Genomic DNA, 22,298 nt, shown 5'->3' with positions numbered 1-22,298 from the left:
GTTTTGCTTTTTGCCTTTTTTATTTGTTTCTGTAAAAGCGAAAATCCTCTTTGGATGACTTTTGGTTAGTTGGAAACAGGTACTAATGTAGGTCTTCTTGTAAATGAGAAGTGGCATAACACAAACTTTCAGAAAGTAGAGAATCTCTATATTCCAAGCCAGACAATTTCTTAAGAGGAATATCAGAGGGTTTGAAATTGAGATGATAGAACAGACCCTTTCACCCTGCAGATAACCCTGGACCAGGCATAACACAGTTGCAGAATTCCCTCTGACTACCCATCGTGCATGTGCATTCCACACATATGAGGTTGCATCCGTATTCAGGCCCCCCGTGGAGGACACCACCTGCCTTGGCTGGAATAGGACCAGCACACTTGCCTGCAGTTGCTGTGGAGGCATCCAGGACAGGCAGGGTCACTTGGCATCGTATTTCCATTCCTACCTGTGGCATGTTGGCTTTTCTCATGACTGGTCTGCCGCATAACCTCACTTACCCATGTTTCCTTTTGAATTGAGCAGAGACTTTGAGAGCGGGCTCTGGATGGTCCCTTCTCTGCTATCTTGTGCTGCTGGGCCTCTGGAGAACTAGGAGATGACACCTGGTATCCATCTCAACTTATGGGCTAGAATTCATTCTTTCCACAGGGAGCACCTTGTCAACAGAGCAGATGCAGACCCTGCCCTTGTGGAGGTCACAATCTTTCCAGGAAGAGAGTTACTGAGGAAACAAACATACCTAATTATACATTTTGATAAGTCCTAGTCAAGAAAAGAATGCTGGCAAGGGAATAATAAGGGGCACCTGCTTTAGATGGGGAGGGGAGTGGTCAGGAAGAGCTTTCTCTAGGAGTTATATTCCAACTGAAACTGGAAGAATAAGGAGGAGCAGTCTTGTAGGATTGAGGCAGCAGGAGGAGAGGTACAAAGGCCCTGAGGTGGAAATGAGCTTGTATGTGTGTTACAAAGCCTAGAAATGGGGCAGGGTGGCTGGCAGGTGGTTAGTAAGGGCAGGGGTGCCTCAGGATGAGGGTCAAGAGGAGGCAGGACCCAGACCTGCACTGCTTTGTGGGTAGAGTTTGGAATGATGGAAACAGAACTCCTGCTCCTAGCCCAAAAGAGAGCCCAACCTTGGGAGTGTGTTCTGCCCCTGGGTGGCTTGAACAACAGGACTTTATTCTCTCTCTAGAATCTGAGACTGAGGTATCATCAGAGTTGGTTTCCTCTGAAGCCTCTCCCTGGCTTGTAGATGTCAGTCTTTTCCCTGTGTCCTCACAGAGTCTTCCCTCCATGTGTATCCTAATCTCCTTTAAGGATGCCAGCCATAATAGATTAGGGCCCAATCTGAAGATCTCCCTTTAACTTAATTACTCCTTTAAAGACCCTCCCTCCAAGTACAGTCACATTCTGAGGTACTGGGTGGTTAGGGCTTCAGTTTATGAATTTGGAGAGACACAGTTCAGCCCATAATGGGACATACTCACATACTCCTTTAGGGAAGGTTGTGGTTGTGGTTTAGCATTTGCAGAATGCTTCCAGAGCCCAGAGGAGACTCACCTAAGCAGCCTGCCCTCTCTTTGTTAAAGGAGATGATTAGCATGTTTAGGGGTATCAGAGACATAATGGCACCAAACTGAAACTTTCTTACTCACGATTAGTCAGAGTCCTTGAAAGAATTAGAAACCTCCCAGGTGTAACTCAGTGGTATTAACACGGGGTTCCCAGTGGCCCGCACTTTGGGGACTCTCCTTCAAGCATGCTGGGCAGAGCAGCCAGCAGAATCTCAACAGGAAAGCCAGTGATAGGCTGAGTGAGCCACCGGGGCAGTGGCCTGGTGAACACTGACAGGGGACAGCGCTGGCCAAGCCACCTAGCCTCTGTAGTGTCCCCTCCCAGCCCCTAGCAGAGCCCCTCGCTCAGGAGAGAGGCCCAGAAGGTGCTGTGCTCAATTAAACAGAGGAAGAAGCCTCAACAGACATCCCATGAGAACTCTCAGATCAGTGAGCTTTCAGATTTCTGGGGAGCCAGAGGACAGCTGACCCCAGTGGATGGAGGTGTATGCGGACCCACAGATGAGCTCCGGGTTCCCCCCCCCGCCCCCACCTTATGCTGGAGGTAAAAATAACTACAAGGGGAGATATGTCCTAGAGAAATTACCTTGAAATTCGGAAAACATGAAGCCTGACTCCATCTAATTAAGATGACATTTTGCAAAGGGAGGAGGATAGGGAGAGGCCTGGGTGGCATTTTAAATTGCAAGCTGATTGTACAGCCTCTCTAATTTTGGTTCTGAGCAAAGTTTCCAATTGGAACAGAGGACCGACTTCAAAGGCATCGCCTACTGCTGGCCAGGCAAAGAGAGTGAAAAGACCAGCATGGGGCCTCTGAGCACAATGTGGCTGGGACTGGAGCAAAGGCTTGGGGCTGCAGGGAGCCACAGCCCTCCGGAGCCTGCTGTGCCTTTTAGGGGATCAGTGGACCCGCTCCTAGGAGGAGAGCTAATTGAAGCAGTGGCCTTGCCCTTGAAGAATGAGCTTTTGTCCAGCCTGGGCCATCTTGGGGGCACTTACTGGGCAGAGCTCTGGCCTGGGCTAGCTGTAGGCATTGCTCCACCCCAGTCTCCCCCTGTGCTATAGAAATAAGCCTGGTTCTTGTGCCGTGGCTGCCAGCATCCTGGGAAGGGGGACCACTCCCTCCTAGGGACTCCTCCCTCTGAGCCTCTAAGGCCCAAACAGTGGAGAAAGCCCGCCTCTTCCCTCCCAGACTCCCCAAATAGGCAACCTTGTCCCTTTCAACCTGGAAAGTGGAGGATGGACCTCCAAGGTGGAGGCACAGTGACTAGCTGGCCCAGGGAGACACCCAAGGCACAAGATCTGTTCTGCTCTCTGGACAGATCAGCCCCAGGTATGATGAGCCAGCTACCCTTGGAAGCCCCTTCATGTCCCTCCTTTTGTCCACCCTGTGTTAGCTCACAAAGATGGCTTACCAAGCAGACTTCTGTTACTGTAATCATTACTCATACTACCAATACTCATCTCCGTGTACATCCGCACACCCGTGCACCTGCACACCATGCTTTAGCAGTGCACAGTTCAGAGAGCAAGTGTACTCGGACCCTGGGTCCTCACTAACCCTGGGTCAAAGACACGGCATGGCGACCACCACCATTGTAGTTGAGGAAACTAAGTCACCGAGGGTTGGAATGATGTGCCCTTGGAGACCAGACTCTTGCATTTTCCACAAATCCAATGACCTTGTGCCACTGCCTCCCACTTTATTCCCTTGGACTAGCCCCCACCCTCCTGATCACTCATGGAGGTCTCTGCGCCGTTCATTGCCTGTGTTCTCCACCTCCCTGTCTGCAAAGGTCTTTACCCAGATCCTCTGAAGGGAGGGAGGCAGGGTGGTGAGGTGGCTGAGGAGCAAGGAATAGCAGAATGAGTTCTAGTAAGTGGTGGGCAGGGTGGCCTTGGTTCCAAAATGTGGGAGCCATTGAGGGCTGGGGTGTGATTAAATGTTTTCTTGGCAGTAGATGAAAGGGACAGAGCCTGGAAGCCAGGAGACTAGACCCCTGCTGTCATCCATAGAGGAAAGGCAAGAGTGACCTTACAAGAAGAGGGGTTAGGATCCCAGCTCAGACCTTTCTGGGGGCAAATGACAGTTGTTGGGAGTCAGACTGGCTATAGGGACAGAAGAAGGGAAGAGAGTGGAGCTGGCCTCAGGGTCTCCAGCTGGCATGACCAGAAGCACAGAATTACCACTGCAGATGGACCATGTGTCCCCAAAGAGTGACACAGGCATTCCTGGGGGCACACAAGATGACCTGGCTGTTCATACAGACCAACAGCTTTTGTTGGAATACTTTTATGTATTTTAGTGTATGTTAGAAAAGTTAAAACACAGATCTCTGATTTCATGGGTGTTATTGTTTAGGATAAGCTAATTATTTAAAATGAGTCCATTTGAGGTCATTTTTAAAAATTAAGTAAATTGTAGTGGTTCTGTGCTGCTCTGGCGGAAATCACAGGACTGAGACGGAAAGGAAGGCCGTGTTGGAGACTGTGGCACAGGAACCCAGGTGCAGGGGAGAGGGTGGGGTTGACCGGGAACGTGCCAAGCCCAGTGGAGGAGCCAGTAAACCAACCAGAGCTCAGGTGGGGTCTCTCAGCAGCCTTCTGCACAGAGGAGGATCTGCTGATATCCCGCCCAGGGAGAAGGTGGCTTACGAAAGCAAGGAGGGCTTTGAGGACTGAGCAACTTAAATGTTGGATGGAGGGATGGGGCCACACAGAAGACAGCCAGCAGCAGACTGATGTGACCCAGAAGACAGCACACCACCCAGGAGGCAACATCCATGGCCTGGCACCCAGAGAGAGGAGAGGTCAGCAGGCAGCAGCTGGTGATGGTGAGGGGAGTGAAAGCCCCGGCAGGAGGTGGGCAGGGAGGGGCAGGACCAAAGGAGGAAGCACGGAAAGACAGTGGCTGGTCAGGGAATCAGTGCTGGGGACAGACTTAGGATGGGAGGCCAGAGCATGAGCCTAGGTGGAAACAAGGGAGAGAGAAGTCCCCAAAGGAAGAATGGAAGAGGGTAGGGGTGGGGCGGGGTGATGATGGAGGACCAACAGAGGTAGAGTCAGGACCAGACTTCCCATCCCCACCCTTTCAGCAGGTCAAGTCTAACTAAGGTGAAATGAAGTGTACAGTGATTTTCCTTTAGGGGGTTTTGCTGAAGTTCATTTGGTGGCTAAGTGAGGTCTCAGAGGCTTGGGAGGGGGCAGTTCTGGATTAGGATTCAGCAGCTCCCTCATAGGAGGGGGTTCTACTCCCCCACCCACCCACCCCATCAGCACACAGAGAGAAGAGTCATACAGCCCCTGCTTGGGGGGACACCCACCTCACTGAGGGTAAGCGCCCACTTAGCCAGAGGGCTACTGGGGACAGGTGGGCAGGACAGGTGTCCCTCCCTCCTCCTTCCATCATCTGTGGTGGCTGTGGTACTGGGCACTTACTACCTTCATGTTCCCTTTCAAGAGGACATTGGCAGCGAGGAGACCAGAAGTGCCCATGACAACAAAGCTCCTTAGCAGGCCAGAATCCCTAGTTCTCCTGCATTTGGTGTCCAAACAGTTTGGGGCAATTCCCTCAACAAAGTTGAGGCCTCAAGTTGGCTGCCAAGGGTGAGGAGATGGCAGGGGGTTTGTTCAGGACAGAATCACTGTTGCCAGTGATTCCCCACCCTAGTGAAGGAAGGCACAGTTGCCGTTTTCCTTCTAATGAGAAGGTCATAGTCTCCTTTGGAGCTGTGACACCGTGCACTCATTCTTACTTGAAACCAAAACTAGCAAACCAAGGAGAGAGGCATGGACAGAGAAGGAAACAGGAAGTCTCTGGCCACGGAAACCTGGAGCCCATGGCATGCCCACCCCATCTCCTGTGCTGTGCCCCAGCAAGTAGTGTACATTCCCGGTAAGTCTGGATGGTTCTCCAAGCTTCACGGAACCTAAAGCCAAGGCCCTGCTGGTGGGAGAGGGTCAAGGCCATGCAGAATGGGGAGGTGAAGTGGAATGTTCCCAGCCCATTGCCTAGAGGCTGGAGCCGGATTCATTGCTCTTGGGTATGCTCCTTCTGCTCCAAGTCCTGAGGACACCTGGGCATGTGCCTGTGTTACACTGCACGCTAAGGGAAGGTGTTTCCCAAGTGAAGGAAGTGGGCAGGTTTTAACTAGCATGATGGATGCACATGTTGATTTTTATCTCAGTAGTTCTTAACCTACTTTAATGCATATAGGAAAAGATAAAAACTGTGACTCTCTTGGGTGGCTCAGTTAAGCATCTGCCTCTCGATTTCAGCTCAGGTCATGATCTCAGGTCGTGAAATTGAGCTCTGCGTTGGTCTGCGTGCTCAGTGCGGAGCCTGCTTAAGATTCTCTCTCTCCCTCTCTCTGCCTGGCCCACTGCTTGCGTGCCCATACACACACACACACACACACACACACACATACACTGTGTGTGTGTGTCTCTCTCAAATAAATAAATAAATAAATAAATAAATAAATAAATAAAATCTTTAAAAAAGAAAAAGATAAAAACTAACCTATCAAATATCCTTTTGGGTATATTGTTAGTGATACTAGATTTCCTTTCTCTTAAAATAAGTTTTAAATAGATACAAGTCTAAAGAAAAACATTAAGTCAATGCATTAAGTCTATGCAACACAGGGAGTATCCAAACACAGCAGAATTTTAACATCATATTTTGAGCACCTACTGTGCACCATGTTCTGTGATACAAGAGTGAACAAAAAAAAAAAAATGCCAGTGGCAGGTATGCCAATGGCTAAGGCACAGGAGACACTGCTGTGGGGCACCCTTTCCTATTTGCAGGGGAATGGAGGTGCATCACAGATTTTTTGATATTCCAGGAAACCAGCCTCTGCCTTTCTCCACTTACTGAGAGAGCAGTCTTTTTCCTGTCCAGGAACCAGGAGAGGAGGAACACTAGCAGCACCCGGAAAGGCCCCTCTGGTGACTACCACAAATATTGCTGGTATTTCCTGGCTTACATGCAACATAAGGTTATTTCCTGCCCATCTGATGGTCTAGGGCAAGTGCTCTGGGTAGATGGCTCTCCTCCACACAGTGATTCATGGACTAGCTCCTTCCATCTTATGGCACCACCACCACCACCCAGGACTGTGTCATCACATACATTCAGGGGGCACACTTACATCCTAGGAGTCATGGGCCACACGTGGCACACTCCACATTCACACTTCCTTGACTATAGCTCACTTACAAGGTAGGTGGCCTGTTGAAGAGTCTCGAACCCAGGGGCCATGTGAGGGCTGAAACTAAGCCCACCCTCTCCTTGCTAGGCCATATAGCCTCGAGAAAGGAACTGCCGACAAAGGTGCTGTGGGGGCTGGCATCTAGCCTGGCTGGGACTGGGGCAGAGGAGAGAGAGGAGACGGGACAGAAGATGGCAAGGGTGACCATGGAGGGGAGAGAAGCCGAAGCCCAGGGGTACCAGGTGGCCTCTTTTGTGGCCAGCAGTTTCAGAGAGTGAGGGCTGGCTTGAGCCTGTGCACACGTCTCCCCACCTAGGTAGGGGATTCCACTGCCTCTCCTCACTGAGCCCCCATGCAGCAGTGTTGAGCCTCGGGCATTGAAGCCCCTGACCACACTCTCATGCCCAGGTCTATGCAATCAGGGCCTTGTCCTTACCCCATGCCCTTGATCATCGAGGGTCAATGTCAGAAAGACAAGGATGGCTGGACCTTAGCAGGGACGGGAGGCCATGCCTTGGAGACAGCTGTCAAAGTGGTAGCACCCAGGCTGAACAGCTCCCATCCACCTGGCCCCACGCTGTCTGCAGACCCCATGGAGTGCAGCTCTCTATCCTCCCCTGACTACTAACCTAACGAGAGAGAGGCTCCCAGAGGCTTCACCCAATTCCAAGGCTCCCCCTGCCCTGTGCTCCTCTCTCATGGCCAGGCGCTGGGAGTCAGGGGAGGTGACATCCAGCCTGGTCCCACCATGCCTTCCACCTCCTCCTGCTCACAGGGTGGCCCACTGGAACTCTGCTTAGCCTATCTGGTGTACAGCTATGGGTGCCACTCTGCCTTGCCAGTGTTTTGGTTGACAAGAGTATTTGTCATCCTTGTTTCTTTATATCTGTCACCATCCTACCTGCCTCACCTGTAAACGGTGCCAGTGTCAACACACACACTGGGTCCCCAGAGTGGGCACCACCTGGGATCACCATCACCTTAGCAGCAGGGCTAAGGAAAGCCAGTGGTGGCAGCAAGAGAGGGTCCCAGGTGCCAGCTTTCCCAGAACCTGCCCTCAAGGAGAAGCCAGAAGACCAGGGCTCTGGCCTGATGCTGCCCCCAGGCTTGCTGGGTGACCTTGGACAAGGGCCCACCTCCCTTACACAGGCCTGTTTTCCCCTCGGAGCATGAGGTAGGAAGCAGTGCTGCATGACCTCTGGAGCCAGATGGCTAGACTTCAGATCCCAGCTGTACCACCTACTAGCTGGGTGACCTTGGACCTGCCTCATAACCCATCTGACCTTTGGTGTCTCTGATCATAAAAGGGTGAAATGATACTACTTCTGAACATTAAATGAACTAAAGTCCATGGAAAGTGCTCACTAAATACTGGTTACTATTACTATGTCTTAGGGCCCCTCCTTGGCAGCCAGAGTTCTGAACAGGCATGTTCACACATGTGTCTCCATATGTGGGTCTGTGTCCCCAGCTCCAAGACTCACAATGGACACAGTAGTAGCCTGGCTTTGCTGATCCTTTGGACCTGGTTGGTTTGGCCTGCCCTGGGGTTTGGCTTACCCCAGAGGTTCCTTCTGAACCCCAAGCCCAGCAGCCTTCCACCACCACTGGCCTTTGACAAAAACCTGTGCAATTCTCGATTTTCTAACACCAAGGCTCCATGCCCCAGCTCTCATCCCATAAGCTGTGTGAATCAGTCACACTTCTGCAAGTGGAGCCCTCATCAGCTGGCCCTTACCTGTGCTGGCTGGAGGGTCTTGAGAGACCATCTGCTTGCGGGGGGTGGGGGTGCAGGCAAGTGGAGGTGCCTGCCACTGTTCTGTGCAGTGAGATGGTATGGTGAAGGGTCACCACATTTACCAATTCACTAAGTCAGAAAGTGATTCCTTCCTCTCTTTCAGCGTGAGAAGCTCAAGAGGAAAGTCTCAGGCTGGTGCTAGTATCTCCTTAACAACTCTGAACACTCCCCCTTGTTAACAAAGAGAAGAAGCCTTCAGCAGGCAGCAGAATCCTGCTAGAATGTTACATTAGTGTCTGCTTTCATTGTAGTTATTCTTATGGGTAACTTCCATAAAATACTTAACACAGGTTTTCCATTTACTGTAGGGATATGAAGTTTATAAAGTACAAAGATATATCTAAGAAAATTAATAACGGGTAGTCATCAGGTGAAACAGGATTCTTGCAGAAGTTATAAAGATGCTAGAGAAGAATGTTTCAGAAAGAATAATCTGGTCTAGTGATTCTCAAACTTTTTGGTTTGGGGACCCCTTAAACTCTTTAAAAATTATTGAGGACCTAATTTTATGTAGGTGACAGCTATCAAGGTTTATTGCATTAGAAATTAAAACCAAGGGTGATCACTTCAGCAGCACATATACTAAAAATTGGAATGATGTAGAGAGGAATTAGTATGGCCCCTGCATAAGGATGACACACAAATTTGTGAAATGTTCCATATTTTTCTGCTTCTATCTTGTTTTATTTTTTTTTCTTTGGGGCATGAGGGGTCCTAGAGCAGTGCCTGGTACATAATAGGCACTCAAGTATTTGTTGGAAAAAAATTAAAACCAAGAAAAATTTTAAATATTCATTCATTTAAAAATAACTATAATAAACCTATTACACATTAATATAAATAACATTTTTATGAAAAAATTATTCTAGTTTCTAAAAATGTTTCATAAAAAGAATGTCATTGTTTTACATTTTTGCAAATCTCTTTAATAAATGGCTGGCTTAATAGAAGATACCTTGATTCTCCTATGTGCTTCTGCATTCAATCTATCATGATGTGTTGCTTTGGTTGAAGAATAGGAATGAAATTTGGCCCCACATAAACGCATAGTCAGAAAAGGAAGGAGTGTTTTACTAGCCTTTTCAGATAATTCTTCGAAACTCACCCAAACTGGACAAGTGGTGGCTTCTTAAAGGTTGGTTGCAATCTGAAACTGTATCAGGGACCCTTTCCTGTGATGTTACATTAAAATCCATCAGTCTCTATAACAAATGGTGCTGGAGCAACTGTAACATCACATGCAAAAAGAAAACAACAACAAAAAAGAATCTAGATACAGGCTTTCCACCTTTCCCAAAAATTAACTTGAAATGGATCACAGATGATAGATCTAAATGTAAAAATCAAAACTATAGAACTCCTCAAAGGAACATAGGAGGAAATCATGATGACCTTCAGTATGATGATGACTTTTAGATAGAACACCAAGGTCACAATCCATGAAAGAAGTAGATAAACTGCTTTTCGTAGAAATTTAAAACTGCTCTATGAGGGCTACCATCAAGAGAAGAAGAGAAGCCATGGGCCAGGACAAAACATCTGCTAAAAAAGCATGTTTAATAGAAGACTGGTACCCAAAACATACAAAGAACTGTTAAAATTCAACAGTAAGAAAACAACCCAATTTAAAAATGGGCCAAAGACTAACAGACACATCACGAAAGAAGATGTACGGATGGCAAATAAGCATATGAAGAGATGTTCCACATCGTATGTCATCAGGGAAACACAAATTAAAACAACAATCTCCCACTACACGCCTAGTGGAATGGCCCAAAACTGGAACACTGGCAACTCCAAATACTGACAAGGACGTGGAACAACAGGACTCTCATTTATTGCTGGAGAAAAGGCAGAATGGTGCCACACTTTGGAAGGCAGTTTGGCAGTTTCTTACAAGGTGAAACAGACTCCTACCCCAGGATCCAGCAATCACATTGTTCCATATTGACTCAAAAGATGTGAAAACTGGGCAGCCTGGGTGGCCCAGCGGTTTGGCACCGCCTTCCGCTTGGGGTGTGATCCTGGAGACCGGAGATCAAGTCCCACGTCAGGCTCCCTGCATGGAGCCTGCTTCTTCCTCTGCCTGTGTCTCTGCCTCTCTCTCTCTCTCTCTCTCTCTCTCTGTCTCTCATGAATAAATAAAATAAAATCTTAAAAGAAAGAAAAAGATGTGAAAACTTTTGTCCACACAAAATCCTGCACACGGGTGTTCACAGCAACTTTATTCATTTTTTAAAAGATTTTATATGTTTATTTGAGAGGGAGGGCGTGCATGAGTAGGGAGAGGGGTAGAGGGTGAAGGAAAAGCAGACTCACCACTGAGCAGGGAGCCCGACATGGGGCTCGATCCCAGGACCCTGGAATTATGACCTGAGCTGAAGGCAGATGCTTAACTGACTGAGCCCCCCAGATATCCCCCAGCAACTTTATTCATAATTGTCAAAACTTGGAAGCAACGAAGATATCTTTCAGTAGGTGAATGGATTAGTAAACTGGTATATATGCACCATGGAATGCTATTCCACACTAAAAAGAAATAAACTATCAAGTCGTGAAAAGACATGGAGGAACTTTAAATGCATATTATGAAGTGAAAGGAGCCAATCTGAAAAGGCTGCATACTATATAATTCCAACTGTGTGATATTCTGGAAAAGGCAAAACAATGGGGACAGCACAAGATCAGAGTGGTTTCCAGAGGCAGGGACGAAGGGAAGGAGTAGAAAGGCAGAACAGGTGATTTTTAGGGCAGTGGAAATACTCTGTATAATACCGTAATTTTATGGATACATGGCATTATTAATATGTCCAAACCCATAGAATGTACAATAGTAAGAGTGAACCCTGAGGTTAGGGAGGGTCATCCTTGGCAACAAGTGGGCCATTCTGGTGAGGGATGTGGATAGTGGGGGAGGCTGTGCATGGATGCTGGCAGGGTTGTATGGGAAATGGCTACCTTCCTCTCAATTTTGTTATAAACCTAAAACTGCTCTTAAAAAAATAAAATCTTTTTAAAACATCCATTGATCTGCTCTACACTCTGAATGGGTCTCTTACCCATTCATGATTTTATTTTATTTTATTTTATTTTTTTAAGATTTATTCACTTATTTATTTATGATACAGAGAGAGAGAGAGAGAGAGAGAGAGAGAGGCAGAGACATAGGAGGAGGGAGAAGCAGGCTCCATGCTGGGAGCCTGACGCGGGACTCGATCCCGGGACTCCAGGATCGCGCCCTGGGCCAAAGGCAGGCGCCAAACCGCTGAGCCACCCAGGGATCCTCCCCATTCATGATTTTAACACCATTTTGGTCATTTGGAAAATATTAGTTCAGAGTTACATAGATCTTCCAAATGTTGACATGTTTCAGCATACAGTATTATTAAAAACTCACATTTCTTAACACTGACACCGATCTCATCAAAAAAGTCTTTTATGTATTAGGAAGCTGTCAAGCTCATGATGGTAAAGACAAGTTTTCCAACATTCTTTCACTTGAAAGCTGGAATTTTTTTTTTCATTTTGGTGACAGAGTTGTTAGTTTTTTTCCTTGAAATGATGGGCTCACTCGGTTTGTTTTCAGAAAATATCTTCCAGAGACCAAATCCAAACTACCATTGTTTGTCAGGCATTCTTTTAAATAAAAGTGCTGTCCCATGGATAAAGGGACTATTTTGGCTGGCAGCTCAGTCTTACAAGTGCCTTTCCTCCAGAAAGCCACCCGTCCTCCGGTTTGCATAATTGTGTTATGCATCCTTCCCATTTCATTACACAGAATATGAAAAAGATACTCAGGGTAGAGATTTTTTTAATTCTTAATTTTTTCCTACTTCAAGGACATTCTTAAGTAAAAGTGGCATCTTCTGTGATCCACCATGTGAATTCATGGTGTCAAACATGTAGTGGCAACTGGTATAGTTTGGTGGTCTTGCTTCCTGCTCAGGAGCTTGCGGTTTTATCTCTTACGGCTTTTGCACTATCTGTGCAAGCAGCTGACACTGTTAGAAAGGCAAATAATGTCTTAGTATTGTCATGAACACAGTTTTGATCTTCTGGACCCCCTGCAAGGGCCTCTGAGACCCCCAGGGGTGCAGACCACACCTTGAGAACCACTGGTGTAGTCAATCTCTTCTTTGTGCCTTTGGGGACCTTCAGACCCCAAAGAAGAGATGAGGCTGCCCAGGGTCCCAGAGCCAGTTGGAGGCAGGGCCAAATCTTCTCTGACACCTAATGTCCCTGAGACCTGGAAGCTGAGTGACATGCTCCTTTTTGAACAGAGGCAGTATCTGATCACATTGATGGTGAACGGATGCCTCCAGTGAGGGGACAATGAGACAGGAAAGGGTATCAATGAATAAGCCTAAGTAGAGGCACCAATCAGCCAAACCTGTCCTCTTGCAGCTTGGCCTGCCTTCCTGCAACCCCTGCCATGCATATGGTAGTCCCACCTCCATCTTCCCTCTTCCATAATTATGTTGCTAATATCTCCCAGCCGAGGCGGCTCTCATTAAGCTATTCACCATCGTCACTTTGTGTTCTGAAAAGATGAGGTTGGCCATTATCACTTTTCTTTCCCTTTGACTGAGCTCTGTGTGGGTAATTTTCTTCTGCCCTTGTTCGTTTCTTAGAAATTTAGCCTCACCAATTTTAGTTCTTTTCTCCTATCTTAGAACATTGTGCTCAGGAGAAAGGCGGCAGAGGATGAGGGTATCACAGATTTGGAAATTTCTGTCCCATTCACCTTTAGATTTATTTTTGACTGAACAGTGCCTGCTTGGTGGCTGGGCTGTCCCCCATGCTCCTGTTGAGAGACACTTGGGAGGTGCAGGCTAGCAGGTCTGGACCCGCCAAGGGGAGAAAGCAAAGCACCAAGAGAGAGTGGTGCCATGTCAGGCTGTTCCAAAGTGGGTGACAAGACTGCATCTCCACTTCATACCTGGGGATCTGAGGCAATCAGAAACCTTGGTGATGGAAACATACCGTTGCACCCCCAACCCTGAGGGCCCAGTACATGTCTATCCCACATCCCCCCCCCCAACCCTGCATAGCACAGCCAGCTGTGCCCTGGCAAACCTCCCTACAGGCCCTCACCCCATTCTGCACTGACCTCAGCACTCCCCTGCCCAGAAGCAGTAGACTAACTACTGCCCTTTACCCTGCCAATCTCCCTACCCAGCCTGGCACCCAATTCCCTCCAGGGGTGGCCTGGGGAGACAGACAGGATAAAGCAGCTTTTGCTGAGAATGGCAGAGCTGGGACAGGGAGGGGGTGAGCACTGAAAGCCCAGGGCACAAATGCTACCGCTACCGGGGAGGCAGAGGGAGAGAGAGAGTGTCCCAGGCCCCACCTCCAGGGAGCATCAGCATTTGCTCTGTGGGACTCAGATTAGCAGTCCTGCCACGGGACCTTGGCTGCCTCCAGCCCTGTCTCTGTGGAGCTGCACACGTTCACACTCAGCTACTTGGAAGAGAAGCTCCACCAAGATGTAGTCTGGGTGGGAGCCCCTTGGGCCACCCATGCAGGTGAGGTGACTGTTCCTAGTTTAATGTCTAAGGGTCACATGGACCTCCAAGCCTACCATCATCCTCAGGCCCTGCCAATGGCCAGAAGGGCATCTGATGCCCTCAAGGAGCCTTTGATTAGGGTCTCTGCCCTTGCCCCTTTAATTCCCTCCTCAGGGAAGACCTATCTCTAGCCTGTCCCCTGCTTCCTGAGCATGATTGACCCCTGACTGCCCATCCCCCAGACATACCTCTCTCATATTCGTTCATCCACACCAATTTCTTCCCTCAGTGTCTGCCTCCCAGGAGGCAGTTCCATGGATGTGTCTCATGCCCCCACTGACTGCAAGCTTGGGCAAGCAGGGTCCAGGTCCTGCTGGGTGATGTGTCCCCAGTGCCCAGCCATGGGCTCAGCATGGGAAGACATCCGGCCAGCCTATAGTGAAGAAGGTGTCACTGGACTAGCCCTGGCTGCTCCTGCTTTACTTGGGCCAGGGCCAGGGCCAGGGGTAGGATACCACACCAATCGCAGGGGCTGTGACAGATGGTTTCTGAGTGGTAACTTCTAGGTGTGGAGTGTTGGAACCAGTGAAGGAGTCTCAGAAGACTCAGGCCACAGTAGCCCCCATAAGCCCAGGTTCTTAAAGATAGATAGTAAGCCAATAGAGAGAACTGCTTCTAAATATTTGGAAAATCCAAGGGTTTTGAGGCTGGAAAGAGTGTGATCCTTCAGAAAACCCAAGTTTCTCCACTTCCACAGGAGGCAGCCTGGGTCCCCAACAGAGAAGGTTCCCAGAAGGGCTTAGAACAAATCCCTGAAGATTGCAGGCCCCTGACAAGAGAGGGGGCCCTGGGCAGAAGGAGGGAGAGCCAAGGGGGCAGTTCTCCCCTGCTGTGTTTAGGGCACCAGCTAATGGACTGGGGAGGTTCAGGTAGTATGTTCTTTTTATGCCAAACTTAAGGCCGAGACTGTACTCATTAGTGGGTGTACAGTGGATAAATGAGTAAATAGGTGGATGAAAGGGTGGGTAGCTAGATAGATCAAGAAGGAGTGAAAGGAATAGGCATGCCAGTGAGTAATTAAGGGACAGACAGGTGCTGGTGTAGGATAGAAGGGAGGCAAAGGGACAGGTAGGTGGGTGTGGAAGTGAGTGGATGGTTGAACAAGGGTAGCTGATAGGTAGATGATGTAATGGGTGGGTGGATGGCTGAGTGGGTGGATGGATGATGTTTGATGGGTAGGCACCTTCGATAGGTAGTACAGAGTACAGGGATGTGTGGATGGATGGATGGATGGATGGATGGATGGATGGATGGATGGGCAAATTTGATAGGAGGCAAGACTGGAGGGCAGCCCTGGTGGCACAGCGGTTTAGCGCTGCCTGCGGCCTGGGGTGTGATCCTGGAGACCCGGGATCGAGTCCCATATCGGGTGTCCTGTGTGGAGCCTGCTTCTCCCTCTGCCTGTGTCTCTGCCTCTCTCTTGCTCTCTCTGAATGAATAAATAAATAAAATCTTTAAAAAAAAAAAAAAAAAAAGACTGGAGACCACCAAGTCCTTGATTCTGCTTCAGGATCTTTCTAGGGAACCAAGAAGTTTCCCTTCCTTTCCTTAGGACAAGTGGTAGACCTATGACTTTCCCCAGCTTTCCCAGAGACCCTGTGAACTGACCGCATGTTGTAGGCACAGGCCCTGCTAAGACCCTTAAGCCCAAGTGAAGAAAGAGCCCCAAGGATACCTGGCCCCCAGCCACTAAATGCCCGTAGTGCTCCAATTGTCACCACTAACAAAAACACCTTACAAATGTCTAAACTAATCCCTGGTGTGGCACCACTTCACTGAGAGTCACAATGAAGGAGCCATTGGTCAGCCCAGGGCCAGGAAGGCAGGCCCCTGCCAGAGGGGTGAGGGAGGGGCCTGTCCCCACCCCTGTCCCCACTCTCCGGGAGGCCTGGGGCCTGGCCACAGAGAGGAAGGGAGAGCCCTCCCCTAGGTGTGAGAGAGAGAACGCAACTGTCGTGCTGCCTTGGGGGCACAGGCCTGGGTGGGCTGGGCTGACAGCTTCTGACTGCCCAGCATGCCCCCTGCCCACCATGCTCCACCAGCTGGCATTGCAGTGTGGAGGCCAGGCCTCCAGCGGCTGGAGTCTCCGTGCCTCTTCCCCTTGAGGAACAGTGGGGCAGCCTGGTGGTCCAAGGAAGGCAGCGACGCCTTCCAGGCCCTCCAGGCCCTGCCCAGCTTGGTCTTTTGAGCTCAGGCTGACCTTCTTGCTCCCGCTCCGTTGGCCTGTGTGTTTTTGCCCCCTGGCGGGAGCCAGGACAACTACAGCTCACAGGGCGGGGCGGGGCGGGGCGGGGTCAGGTGCAGGCTTTTCCCTGTAGCTAGAGGACTAGGTGCCCGTGTGCACACACATGTGTGTGTTTGTGCATGTGCAAGCGCCTGTGCATGCATGTGTTCACATTTCACTCAGCCTGGGAGATTAGCGATGGAGCCAAACTCTGAAAGATCCAAAGCAGCTCCTCAAATGGAAGGGGTTATTATTATAATTACAATGATTATTGTTATCAAGATGATCATGCTTGCCTGAAAAGTCTCGTACAAAAGCAGCCTGATTTTATGTCAGCTTGTTGTTTGTGTCTGAGGGACTTCATCTCTGCCTATAATAACTAACATTTGCAGGGCTCTTTATGTTGCGAAGCCGAGTCGCATCCTTAGCCTGTTTCATCTGCGCAGACAGCCCCGGGGGCGGAGGAGGGGGCAACTAACCCGGGAACAGAGGCTGGGGGAGGTGAGGCGGTGACGTGCCTGTCCAAGGTCACAGGGCCAGAAAGCTGCAGAGCCAGCATGTGAACCTGGGTCACCTGACCGAAAAGCCCTGCTCACTTCCCCACCACACCCTTTGCATCTCATCTCTGTGAGGCAGAAAGCTCTTTGTTGCACCTCAGCTCCAAGCCTTTTTGCCGCTGTTTATTGAAAAGTGCACACTGCCCTGAAGAGGAGGGAGAGGCTGGGAAGAAGCACGCATTAAATTAGAAGTGTAGTTTCTGCGGATGAATACACCTGGGCACCGCCCAGCCCCTGGCAGCGCCTGGCTGGTGAATGGAAGTGTGTGGTGTGCATCCCCGTGGCTCAGCTGGGCCGCTGCCAGCTGTCCTGGGTCAGCCCTCACTAGCGCCCCCCAGTGTGGCCCAGCCGCAGCTCTGGGAGGGCTGAGCTCGGGAAGCCAGGGCCGAGTGGTGTCTTTGCTCCAGAAGCAGCCGGCCCATGGCAGAGGGCTTTCTGGAAGTAGAGCCCCTCACTCCTGGACGCCAGTGAGCAGTCCTACTGATGACCCTGCCGGTGTCCCAACTGTCCTCTGGGTCTCGGGTGCTGCTTCCCGAGCATGCTCATGGCTGGTCCCGAGCAGCACACGTCCTCCTTGTGGGAGGCCCCCGGCCCTACACCAGAGCGAGGGTCCCCCTGTGTGCTGTCGGCGCCCTGCTCTCTGGCAACGGCCCAAGGCAGCCCACCTCTGGGAAGTGCCCTGCAGTCTGTGCTGAGCTCCCCACCCCACCAGACGGTGGAGATATCCCCTGGGCTCGTCTCCACACGCCCCTTTGTCTCTCCCCCTGCCCACTCCTGTCTCCAGACATTCACAGATAGTTTACCTAGGGGGTCCTCCATAGTTGTGGGGGTCCCCAACAGTACCTCACCTCCACCAAGAGCAGCCTCCCGCCATCTGTATGTCAACATTATGAGCAGGGTGCCACATTAATGCTGTTTTTAAATCATTGATGTGGTAAAAAAAAGAATCCTCCAGGTATCCTTGAGAAGTCACAGCCTCTCCATAGCCTCCCAATCCTAAAGTGATAAGAATGGCATCTTGCCCACATTCATGTTCCAAATGCACGGTGTGGCTGTGCCCTGGAATATTCCACCTGTTTACATACACACACACACATACACACACATTGCAGGAGACACAGGTTGACCTCCTCATCTTCCCGTGGTCCCCCAGCAGCAGCTCAGCCCACCCCCAGTTTCAGGCTGTGCTGGTGCTCTCCGTTTGCCCGCACAACAGCCCGGTGAAGGGAATGATGACTGTTGTCCCCATTTCTCAGAGGAGGACATTGAGCCTCAGAAAAAGGAAAGCCTTGCTCAAACTAGGAGCCCAGACTGGAGCCCAGGTCTGGGTGCCTCCCGAGCCTATGGGCCTGAATCCCCAGAAGGCTGCCCAGAGGGTGGGTGCCATGGGAGCTGGACATTAAGCCAAGGCAGTCCCAGCTGGTGGAGCATGGTGGGCAGGGGGGGCATGCTGGGCAGTTGAAGCTGTCAGCCCAGCCCACCTAGGCCTGTGCCCCCAAGGCAGCACGACACACCTAGGGGAGAGCCCTCCCTTCCTCTCTGTGGCCAGGCCTCGGGACAGTGGGGACAGGGGTGGGGATAGGCCCCTCCCTCACCCCTCTGGCAGGGGCCCACCTTCCTGGCCCTGGGCTGGTAGATGCTTCCCTCAGTGTGACCCTCAGTGAAGTGGTGCCACACCAGGGGCAGTTTAGACATTTGTGGGGTGTTTTTGTTAGTGGTGAGAATTGGGACACTTTGGGCATTTTAGTGGCTGGGGGCCAGGCATGCCGGTGTGTGACAGAGCCACATAGGGAAGAATGTCTTGTGCTGCACTCAGCTGTGCAGGGCCCTGTGGGCACACCTGTCAGTGAGCAGCCTAATTAAACTCCTCACAGAACTGTTAGCAGAATCCCACCATGCTGCCTCTAGGGTCCAGCACGTGGCCAGTGCCCACAGCACACCTACTGCCACACACTGGTGGCATAGTACAACATGTGGGCACCATACCCAGAGCATGGCCCAGACGCTAAGAGAGGTGGGGAGTCAGAGGAGCTGTGTGGGTCCCAGTAATGGCAGGTAGGCCTGATGGTCTCAGCAGACCAGGAGATGGAATGGTCAGGACTATTTGAGATACAAATGCAAAAGTAAATCAAAACGTATCCTCAAACTGGATTTGGAAAAAAATCAAGAGATTGACTCAAGTAACTAGAAGGCCAGAGGTATATGTGACTGCCGGATTTGGGTATTGCCTGTTAGCATGTCTCAGGATGTCTCCCTCTCCAGCTCTGCTTTCCTCAGTGATGGCTTCACAATCAGGTGTGCCCTCCCTTTGAGTGTCTCTTTCCTAAAAGTTTCTGCAAATATCCTGGTGCTGCTTGAGCCTGGGGCTGCTTGTAGTCTAATCTGACAAACATGGATTCTTCGTCCATCCCAGATTGTTCACTGAGGCCAGCGGGATGATTGGCTAGGCCCAGACCACGTGTCCACAACTGGAACCAGGGGACAGAGTCAGCCCCACCCAGACCACTCATGATGTGGGTCAGAAGAAGTGCTCTCCTTCAGGAAAGCTGAGACTCTAGGGCCAGAAAATGAGGGAATGGAAGGCATCTTAGTGGAGAGGGAGTGGGATTGGGGGACGGGGACTTAGTATGAGACCTGGGGAGCTGTGAAAAATCAGGAAACTATCCCTGCCCTGAGGAACAGGCACACAAGATACCAGCTGTGATGTGTGGTCAGTGCGCTGTTGGACAGACTCTGCCTGGGGGCATCACAGAGGGCTTCCCTGAGGAAGTGACATTTGAGATGGGGAAGAGTCCAGGCACACAGATCATCTGGGCAGTAGCGCACTGTGAAGTGGGATAACCCTGGTTTACCTGGGCAGTAGCGCACTGTGAAGTGGTTTAACCCTGGTTTACCTGGGCTGTGTGTTTGGAGCCCCATGAGAGGGGAAAGGTGGGAGGAGATTGAGACAGATGGGTAGGCAGGGGCTCAGGGGCCAAGGTAAGGAGTTTGGAATTTAAATATTTATATTTAAATTTAAACTCTATTGAAAGAGTTTAAACAGGGAGAGTTATTGTGCCCAGTAAGATTAGGTTTAACTGTGAATATCTGAGGCCCCGAAAAGTGATTTCAATAATAAATTTATTTTAAATTTTAAAAAAAGTTCAAAAGGTATGAGGTGTCCACAAAGTTGTCAAGGACCTAGGGCTGTTTTCTACTATCCCTAGGGTATGGACCTTGTCTTCATGATCCAAGTTGGCTGCTAGAGCTCCAGCCACTACATCCAAGTTCCAGCTTCAGGAATGAGGAAGTAAGAGAAAAGGGTGCAACTTCCCTTTAAAAAGGACACTTTGGTTTACCTCTCATTGGGTGGAACTTGTCACTTGGTCACACCTAGCAGTGAGCAAAGTTGGGAAATGCATCTTTTATTTGGATGTCAGGATGCTTGGTTCTTTTTCTAAGGGAGAAGGAGAGAATTGATGTCACACTAACAATTTCCTGCTGGCTGCCATATGAGGAACAGACTAGAGAGAAGCAAGGAGGGAGTCCTTGGGAGGGGACTGAGGGCAGCCAGAAGGACGGTGCTGGCTCGGACCCGGGGAGGTGTGTGAGAAGATGGGGAGAAGCAGTCTGAAAACAGCTTTAATAGAAAAACCAGCAGGACACCAGACAGGGAAGCAGCAGAAACAAGGGTGAGGCCTAGTCTGAGTCTGAGCAGCTGGGCTGGTGGTGGGGCCGTGGGCAGGGAGGGGGAGGATGTGCACCTGCACAGCACCCCCAGCACCGCCACACCTTGGGGATGAGGTGAAGTTGGGAGGACAGCTCCAGAGCCTGGGCTGTCCCCTGGAGGACTCCCAGTGAGCCATCCATCCCAGCCTTCCCCGAGCTGTACAGTTTGTCCTGCTGGAACCCCAGGACACAGGCAGGGAACCTCACGAAGGCGTTGAGAGTGGCCTTGGTTGTGAGGCACACCTGGCTACGAGGCACTCAGGCCAGAGGGTGTCTCCCACCCTCACCCCTGTCCTGACTCCCTTCCCACACAGCTGACAGGAACCATGACGGTGCCGCCCAGAGGAGGAAGTTGGGAAAGCTCTGGCCAGGTTCTCCAGCTGCATTCCTCAGACAGGACAGACAGACAAGACAGCCAGCACATGGGGGGCTGAGGAAGACCAAGCTTCATTCCCCAAGGTCACCCAGGCACTCGGGAGCAGTGTCAGTGTGTAGGCCCCTGATTCATAGGCCTGTTTTTAGCCACAGGTGGAGGCAGCACCCCGGCTCACCCACCCTGCCTGAGCCACTGCCTGCCTAGGGCACCCATCACCTGGGCCCCAGGGCCAGTTTTCCAGGTCAGTGTCCCCAGGGGAGGCTCAGATGCTGCAGAAACTCGTCTCCACATGGTTCAGAACCTGAGAGGCCAGCCTGTCTTGGCAGGCAGCCCTCTGTGTCAGCTGTGGGTGACTTGGGAATCCAAAGGCTGGGATCTTTGGGACCGCACCCCTTGGGAGCTGGACCTGGGCTAGCACTGTGGGCTTGGCCTGCTAGCCTCCAGGCAGTTGGAGCTTCCTTCCCAGGGTAGACTGCCACCAGAACTTTCCCATCCACCTTCTGCAGTAGACGGGCCTTGGCCTCGTAAGTAGCTACCTAGCTGGACAGCTCAATGCTGGAAAGTTTCCATGGAAGACTTTGACCCCACATACCTTTTGTACGGAATCTTTTGTCAGCCACAGAGTGCCCAGATGCTAAACCTCATTTCCTTTGTGTCTTTCCTACCCCACGGAACACCTGCAGATTTCCAGCAATTTCCCTCACTTCTTGAGCACGTGCCATGGGTGAAGTAGTCTGTGTTTCCTCTAGCTCAGAGGACCGGAGGGCCCTGAGGGTAGAGGGATCAGCTAGTGATGATTACCAGGCACGCGAAAAGAAGACCCGACACCAGAGGACCCGTGATGTCAGGGACAGGGCAGGCCAGGGGCACCCCACTCCCAACCCTCAGCAAGGGCTCAGCCCTAGTGGGTTCCAGCCTGTGCACACGGAAACTGGGGGAAAGGCAGCCAGAGGCGGGGTCCCCGGAATGTCGACACCAACTGCTCAGCCTGGGGGGATGCCTTGCACCCACTCAGCTCCCTGGACCTGCCTCTCCCAGTGCCCCCTGTCCTGACTGGGCCTGGGATGTGCGAGGGGCCAGGCCACCTAGAGGATGCTTTTCCTGCTTCTTTCGGGTAGCTTCATTTTTAGGAGCTTCCCCAGGAGTGGGACGGGGGTCTTGGTGATACGGCTGATTCTGGGGGGGCATATCCTCTTAGGCTGACCCTCCTGAAAAATCCCAAGTGAAGAACATAGCCAGCCCAGAGCTGGGCATGTGCCTGCCAGCCACCTCACTCCATCC

The 22,298-nt window shown here is 50.8% G+C and overlaps 1 protein-coding gene and 1 non-coding gene across 3 annotated transcripts in view; both read left to right on the top strand.

Annotated features, from left to right (window-relative positions):
* GNAO1 (G protein subunit alpha o1) overlaps positions 1 to 22,298 on the top strand; it is a 175,316-nt gene that overhangs the window by 124,118 nt on the left and 28,900 nt on the right. The window lies entirely within an intron of this gene.
* On the top strand, positions 9,144 to 9,252 carry LOC112660715 (U6 spliceosomal RNA). The gene has a single exon (XR_003137155.1). It is a non-coding gene; the product is annotated as a U6 spliceosomal RNA (small nuclear RNA).

This window comes from Canis lupus, chromosome 2, assembly GCF_003254725.2.
Source record: "Canis lupus dingo isolate Sandy chromosome 2, ASM325472v2, whole genome shotgun sequence".
NCBI classification, from domain to species: domain Eukaryota; kingdom Metazoa; phylum Chordata; class Mammalia; order Carnivora; family Canidae; genus Canis; species Canis lupus.
Note: the sequence above shows the minus strand (reverse complement) of the source record. Positions and strands in the feature narration are given on the sequence as shown.